Source organism: Egretta garzetta, unplaced genomic scaffold (genome assembly GCF_000687185.1).
Source record: "Egretta garzetta isolate BGI_Z169 unplaced genomic scaffold, ASM68718v1 scaffold234, whole genome shotgun sequence".
Lineage (NCBI taxonomy): Eukaryota > Metazoa > Chordata > Aves > Pelecaniformes > Ardeidae > Egretta > Egretta garzetta.
Window position 1 is genome coordinate 1,614,702 of NW_009259528.1, and position 8,304 is coordinate 1,623,005.

The following is an 8,304-nucleotide window of genomic DNA, read 5'->3' on the forward strand; positions in this document are numbered from 1 at the left end:
CCTCAGCCTTTCCTCCTAGGGGAGATGCTCCAGTCCCCTCATCATCCTTGTTGCCCTCCTCTGGACTCTCTCTAGGAGTTCCTCATCCTTCTTGAACTAGGGAGCCCAGAACTGGACCCAGAGCTCCAGGTGGGGTCTCATCAGGGCAGAGCAGAGGGGGAGGAGAACCTCCCTTGCCCTGCTGGCCACACTCCTCATAATGCACCCCAGGATACCATTGGCCTTTTTGGCAACAAGGTTACCCTGCTGGCTTCATGGTCAGCTTGTCATCCACTATACCTTGAGTTGTTCTGCAACACAGAACTAAACTGCAGCACAAAGCCGTGAAAACGGTATCTACCAAGACAATGGCAGTACTTCATTAGGAGCAACCATCTAGTCAACAGATGTAACAGGGGGGGTTTATTTCCCTTGTCCCATCCCGTCAGTCAGAAGCCTTGTCCGACAGCTCCAGCGGGCAGCTCACGGTACCCACGACGTACATCACCTCCTGTGTAAACCACGCCAGCCGACGTTCCCAATGTCACACCTCACCACCTCCCTGAAACACTGCATTCCAGGGCCTCAGATGGGCACACACTTTATTTATAAACACTTCCCTAAGATTTGATTTTTCCAAAAAATTAACACTACCCAGTTTTCTTCACACTGAAATATTAAAAGCTTTAAGTTCATCGACAGTTATGAAGAAAATCTGTGAACGCCACCAGCTGCAGAACATTTAAATTAGTTAAAAATATTTATCACGTAACCCCATGTATTAAGGGCCCAAGTAATTTATTCCAAAGTGGAGAGCAGAGTTTCTTTACTCCTTCACCTTGTAACAACAGCAACTCCGTAAAAATACATTCATCTGGGGGGGAGCGGATCCGAGCTGGGCCAGTGCTTTTTCCGGATCAAACAGTAAACAGTAAAACCAATTACTGGTCTTAGCCACAGCAAACTGGTTTACAGTCCTATTGAGGAGACTACCACAGCAAGGTTCTTCCAAACGGTTATTTTGAAACCATTCTTTATAACACGATTGAGAAGGCGGGAAGAAACACTGCCAGACATCCGTAACTTTGCACCAGAGCCTGCTTCGAGCCCCCCCTTTCAGCCACGTGAGCAGCACGGTTGCTCCCCACGTGGCTTATGGCTCCACCTCTCGTGCAATGCCCTCTGTGCAGTTATGCTCTGACCCAGTAGCCTGGACGGGTGTGAAGCACTGGGGAGACCACCACTACTTTTAACGTACGGAGGATTTCACCACAAAAAATCAGCTGATTTCCAGCCCCGCGACACTTCAGAGCGTTTACACCTAGTCACCAATTTCCCTAAAACCTGTAAAATCCACCAGCTTCTGTGTACTGCCCTCCTTCTTGTGCCTCAATGGTGCTGTAAAGAAAGGTCAGCAATCCAAATTTGAGGGCATCTGAAGAAAAGGTGCCCCAAGACCAGTCTCCCTGAAAAACCAAAACCCAAGATAACAAACACCAGAGCCACCCTAACGCCTTCAGTCATTTTAATTTCTCCCAGACTTCTTGTTCAGACCCTAAGGTGAAGTCTAAGCTCTGGCTACACCTTCACCAGCACTGATCCCAACGGAAGGCTCTCACCCCCTCTTGAATGGCTCCCAAGGGAAAGAAAAAATCTGCAATTTCTGCAGAATCTGCAACCAGCTGACACGGAAACGGGAACAGGAGAGGGTTGTGAAAGCAGTGGAAAAATTTACTGCAAAAACAGATGATCAAGAAACAGGAGAAGGAAAAAGCAGCCACAGTTTCTGTCTTCTAGGTGCTTAAGCAATCGTGACATATAAAGAGGGTTTATTTCAGAAAATTGTTTAAAAGATTTTCTCATCATGAAAACTGGTTCCTGGTTTCTACAAAACTCCAGATTATGAATGTAATCCAACAGCAGTATGTCCCGAGGGAACTGGCAAGAGCAAAAGGAAATTACTTGCAGACTTCACCGTTGCACTGCCTGGAGAGAAATCCAGCACGTGCCACGCTAAAGGAGTGAAGATCGATAATCGCGGCAGAGCTCTGACTGCTGATAAAACAGTCTGCGGGGCCGTGCCCCCGTGGAGGCAGCGATCACCCTTCCGTGAACGGCAGACAAGAAAGCAGAGGGAAAACCCATGAAGGCCCGGGTAGATTCCTCCCAGGACAGCGTGCGTGTGGACGTGGCGAGACACAAGGGCCTCAGTGCCAGGAGCACTTTCCACATGTTAAGGATCGCGCTCCGGTTTAATTTCAGGCAAAAAGGAAAAAGTGTAATTGTAAACTGCAACATCTTCATTAAGGGGGAAGTGCGGCCAAACAAGTCAACGGTGGCTGTAACGGTGTCCTCACGGGGGCGTACACCAAATATTTTACTACCTGGCGTCTGCAGGCAGCTTTGGTCCAGCAGAGCCTACGTACACCACGGCTTGCTGCTCTTTGTCCAAGGAGGCTTTCTCCTTGTTTCTAGAAGATCAAGTTCTGCCAAACTCAGCCTTCTGCAAGGGCTAAAGGGCTCAAACAACTTTCATTTTTAATGAACCTGAGAATAAATGACTGCAATTACATACTTAAAAAAAATAATTCACTTCAAATCTTGCTGCGATGACGAATTTTGTAGTCTCTAGTAAACCACTGCTACGTAACCAACCTCACTGCTTTGAACTCTGCAGCTCATTCGCCCTTCCTCTGCTGTGCTCTATAAAAGCCGTCTGCTTGATTTAACAAAACACTTTGAGATTTGCTTTGGTTTGAGACAGCGACTCTTTTCTTCTTAAAAACGGACTGGCTTTTCTTCAGATGTGCATGAGGCACTCGTACTCTGTCTTCAAGAGACAACAGTTTGCAAATAAGCCTTTTAATAGCCACCAAAGTAGCAGTCTTCTGATTTACAAGAATCTGACGCTGCGGGTCTTCCCCCCCGCCCCGCAGATACCTGTCGTGGTGTTCCTCAGCGCCTGCCTCTGCCCTTGGCCTGCAACGCCAGGGAGGTAACCTGCCAACAAGAAATCCGAACGCACGCAGTTCGAGGCGACGGCAGCAACAGTTCGCCCGTTAACTCTCCACACACGAGCACAAAAGCCAACGCATCCCTCGGTATTCGCAACGCACTAATACGGCACGTTTGGACAATTTGCTTTTGCCATTTTTTTTTTTTTTTGCGCAAACAGAAGCTCCAGTAACGCTCTGGCTGAAGGGAAATCCTTTACCTCCTTACAAAGGTCACACACCTTCTCCCCATTTTCTTGCGAGTTCAATTCTACGGTGTCGGGGGGGGATGAGGGGTTGGTTGGCCAAAGTCTGCGGAGGGCTCCCGAAGAGGATGCTGCCCTCGGGGAGAGGGGGGCCGCGTAGGTGCACATTTCATGTACTCAACCGCTGGCAAGTTACGCTCAAACGCCCAAACATTCAACAGCGTTTCAGCACTGTTCCTGGCACTTCTCTCCAACGTGCACAAGTCGTGGAAAAGGACACCTGGGGCTGGAATTAGTGACATTTTCCCTGGCTAATTAAAGAAAAAAAGCCTGATGTGAAAGTTAGGTCGCACATCAACACAAGTGGATTTTAAGAACAGCTTTTCACCTTGTGTGGAGGCCACAATTTGGCTGCTTTTCCACCTTCCCTGAAGCCTGATGATGACCAAGATGTCTTGTGGAAAGCCCATAGAGGTTTTCAAGGGATTAGTACAGAATAAGCCTCAAGGAATCAAAGTCAAGCAAGTTCTTGGCTAAAAAACAACAAAAAAGCCAGAAGCCAACGGACTGCACAAGGGAGAAAAGATCTATTCTTTTTGGGTGTAATACTGCTTTGCTGGAAGTAATGCCATGTACTCAGAAACCTTACCTGAGCTTGCTGGGAATTATTCAAGTAGATACAAAATGAGACAACAAAAATAAAAATTATGGAGCTCTGTAAACGTTACCGCAATGGTTCTGTGCTAGGCTATTCCTTTGCGAGGAACCCAGCAGCTGAAAGCCCTCGTTAGAGTGAAATGGTAGGGAAGGGTTTATTTTCACAGGGCAGGCTCCGCAGGAGGTGACCTTTCTGTGGGAAGGGCCGTAACGCGGGGCGCGGGTGCAAAAACCCGTGAAACACGGAATTTGCGGTTTATGCTCTACGGACGAGAGCAGACCTGCAGCGCTCAGTGAGGACTCGCTTATTAAATGATTTAACCCATCTTGGGATTATTTTAGTTGGGTGTTTCAGCAGGGCCCTTTTTTAAGGACTCGGTGAATTACGACTGCTCTGGGAACAACCCTTACGTCGGCACATGAATCAGGGAACAGGATCCAGGAGAATGAAACCCACAGCGCTTTACTTGTAGGAGTAAAAAGGCACTTGCATCAGTCGCCTAAATGCAAGGATTGCAAAGCAAGGGGGTGGTGGTTTACTTCCACCGGTTATATTTCAAATTCAAAAATGAAACTCCCAGCTGGAGGAAAGCATCGGGATCTTCCTACCGGAGGCGGTAACTACAAAGATGAACCAGCACCAGGAGCGGGGTTTCTCCTTCCGCGCTCGCTGCGCTCAGGGCACGCGGGGCACGTCCCACCTCCCCAGCCACGCTCCCCAAGGCTTGCCCCAGGCAAAGGCTCAGCTTCGTGCCTGACAGCGGGACCAAGGAGCTCACAACGCCCTGGACGGGCAGTCCCGGTGACCTTGAGGCGATACACCTAGCTGTGGCCAGTATGTGTGACCTGTGTTTCTGCAGAAATACAAAATCCAAACCGGACAGACCTCACCCTCAACAAGGCTCTTGTTAGCACCACCAGGAGCCGGTAGCCTGCCACGTGCTTGGAACTAGACGGGGCCGTGTTCAGCTTCAGCTGTGCTCGGTGCAGAAAGCTGTGGGAGATCCCAGCAGCACCCCAACGCTCACAAGCTACGGGGCTGAAGCCGAAGCCTGAAGGGAAGTGGGGCTGAAGCCAAGGCAGAAGCCTAATAGCCCTCCAAAGGTTTTTTTCATCCGAATGTACTTATCCTTCCTCTGAAAACAGTCTAAAACTCGTTATTCTTTTTTTCCAACTTGATGAAAAGATAAAACCACCTGCAATGGCACGATTAACCTCCAATATTGCCAAATTACATGAGCAGCTCCTTCAGCTGTATGATGTACAAAAAGGCTCAAAATAATAAAAAAATCATATTCCACTGCTCACACAGAACGTATTTTTCATTTCAGTGTATTAACCAAGTCTGTCTAACAAGTCCAAATAACGTGTCAGGGAATTTCCATTAAACATACACAGTGTTTCCTAGCCTGGAACGCCGACTATAAATTTTTCATGGTACCCATCTGGAAGAAGTGACTTTAGGAAAGAATCGGGTATGTGACACACGGTACCCACAGCGGCGCGGGACATTACGTGAGCTACGTGACACATTACTTACGTATGGGAAAGGAGGTGAATTTCCAAAAGATGGGTGAAAAGAAAAACTGGTACATAAAAGGCACATATATACATAGACACACCGAGCTGCAGTAAGTGCAAGGACCGATAGCTGGCGATAGATGGAAGGAAACTCATCACTTCTGCACTCTGAAGCAGTAGGGTTTTTTCACACCTACTCTGGTAAAAAAATGAAAACCAAGCAAGCAAGGGCAGCGAGGATAGGGAGCCCAAAGAAATGAGAACCCCGTGCTTTGCAAAGGCCCCGGAGGGTCGCACAGCAGCAGGCTGGCAAGCTCGGCCTTGGTGGCAGCGCCGGCGAGCGGTCGCTGGGCTGGTGTCCGGGTGGGACATGCGCTGGAGCTGGGAAACCCAGTGCCAGACCGACCAAGTGGTTATGAACCTGCTGCCAAGGGGCAAACAACGGTCCCGCTGGTGTCCCCGCACCTTCTGTCGGTCAAGCTGAAGGAACCAGAGCAGGCAGCGGGAGCTCAGAGACTCAGGAAGGGCTCCACGGGCCAGTCCCACCTCTGCCTGCTCAGGACCACCACGAGTTCCACCTGCACGCACCCGACAGCATTTTCACAGTGTGCAATATGCCCGGTTGCTTTCAGACGGAGCAAACGTGCATTAAACCCACACCTGCATCCCTGTGTGGCTCCCCCCTGCCTGCCACCGACTGCAAAGCAATCTGAACATGGGGATTAGTTTCTTACAGAACGGCATTAGGTGGATCAGTTGAAATGGTAGTTGCTTTTTTTACTATTCTACAGAGTTTTCATAGTTAAACCTGGATAATAAACTTATTTTCCTACATTTGAAGGTGTATGTCTGTAGCACAGGATGGATTAAATAGCAATAAAATACAAGTAAATGGAAAATGAAAACCTGATCGCAGAAGTAAATTCTCAACATTGTCATGAACTTACTTAGACCCGTGCCGTGGGTTTGTACAGAAAAAAGGATAATCCTACAAAGCTACCTCCCAGATTACATATTTCCTATTTTCCGTCCTCACATCGTCAGTAGGGATCTCCGAGAAGTTCCCAAGGTTGTTTCAAGATTGTTTTCCTGACATCCAGGCCCGTCTTCTCCCGTCCTGCTCCACATGCAGCCCCAGCCTCCAAGCAATTACAGAGCACAGCCAACCCCAGCCCATTATTTTGGCCAAACAAGGAGTTCAACAAGCTCATGTTTAAGGCTTTTTTTTCCCCTAGTCCACCCACGTGGACCTTGTACCTTCCCACCTTGAGCCACTGTAAGAATTTGTGTTCAGTGGGAAAAGGGTCTGTCCTTAAGGCATCGTACAGGACCAGTCGGGGGCCACTGTACGTGAAGGTGACCCACGTTCTTGTTCTAGTGCTTCCCAGCCGGCATGAAGACAGAGACTTGGCACTAACGACTCCTGCTCCAGGCTGAAACGACACAGCAAGATGATGGAAGATGTTTTGGAGGCAGCTCCCGATGTGGGAAAGGCAGTAGCCCTGGGCTCACCTCAGTTCAGAGCACACATATGCCTGTCCTGCAGGACGTGAAGGATCGTGGTCCTTCCTCCCCGCCTTCCCTCCACATTCACTGTGGGACCAGAGCCCACAAAGCCACAGAAGCTCCACCTCAGTACTTCACACGCACAACTCACAAATGACTTTGATAAAATCTGACCTGCAGCACTTGCACTCTACATCAAAACAAAACAAACTAGACTAGATATAAGGGAGGATCTAAGGCAGAAATTCTTTCCAGTGAGGGTGGTGAAAGCCTGGCAGGGGTTGCCCCGAGAGGGGGTGGAGGCCCCATCCCTGGGAACATTCCAGGCCAGGTTGGCCGGGGCTGTGAGCAACCTGATGTGGTTCAAGGTGTCCCTGCTCCTGCAGGGGGGTTGGGCTGGGTGACCTCTGGGGGTCCCTTCCAACCCAAAACATTCTGTGATTCTATGAAACAAGGATGAAAAGAAACGGAAGAGGAAAGCATGATGGTCAAACGCTAACTCCTAAATTCACTAAACATGCAGTACATGCCGTCCTAGGCGTATAAAACTAAATTAATGTTTTTGTTAATTCCCCCCCCCCCCTTAAGAAGATGGGCAAGAGGTGAACAGGTAAAGAGTGACTGTGGAAGGGCAGCAGTGGGAGCCCAGGAGAAAGCAGAAGGCAGAGAGGGAAGCCGAGAGTCTGGGTCACATCACAGCACTGAGAGGAGCAGAGATTTAAAAAAGCCAGAGGACAGAGCAGGAAAAAGAATTCAGGCTGTAGAGACCGTGTTGGCCTAACACAAATACCCCTGAGGGCTGGGGAGGCCACGGGTCTGGCTGGGGACAAAGCTTACAAGTTGCAAGTTTACTCAGAGTCCCGGCTCATGTTATTCCGCACAAAGCCTCACCCTCTGAAACTGTGACAGCAAAGGAGCATCTCGGAGAAAGCCAAGCACCCCGTCCTTCCTCGCCTGGTTCGAGAAAAAACTGAGCACAATGAATACTGAAGGGCTAGGACAGGAAAACATGAAAACAGTTTTTCAGAAATCCTTTTTCCAAAGCAACTTTGTTATAAATGCTCAGGGTGGCAGCAGCAGGGCAATTCCTGGGTGCACAGACGGCTCCTCTTGTCCCTCCTTCAGCGTTTCACGGGGGGAAGGAAGGTCACCGCCGGGCCCCACGCTGAAGCCACCGACCTTGCTCTCGTATTCTCCTCACAGAATCCCAGAATGGCAAGGGCTGGAATGGCCCTCGGGAGCTCACCCAGTGCCACCCCCTGCCCAAGCAGGCTCACCCAGAGCAGGGGGCACAGGACAGCGCCCAGGCGGGGGTTGAAGATCTCCAGAGAAGGAGACTCCACAGCCCCCCGGGCAGCCTGGGCCAGGGCTCGGGCACCCTCACAGTCAACAAGTTCTTCTTCCCGTTCAACTGGAACCTCTTCTGCTTCAGGTTGTGCCCA

The 8,304-nt window shown here is 49.7% G+C and overlaps 1 protein-coding gene across 1 annotated transcript in view; it reads right to left on the reverse strand.

Moving 5' to 3' along the window:
• The window catches only part of PCDH15 (protocadherin related 15), a 326,536-nt gene that overhangs the window by 243,001 nt on the left and 75,231 nt on the right, over positions 1-8,304 (reverse strand). The window lies entirely within an intron of this gene.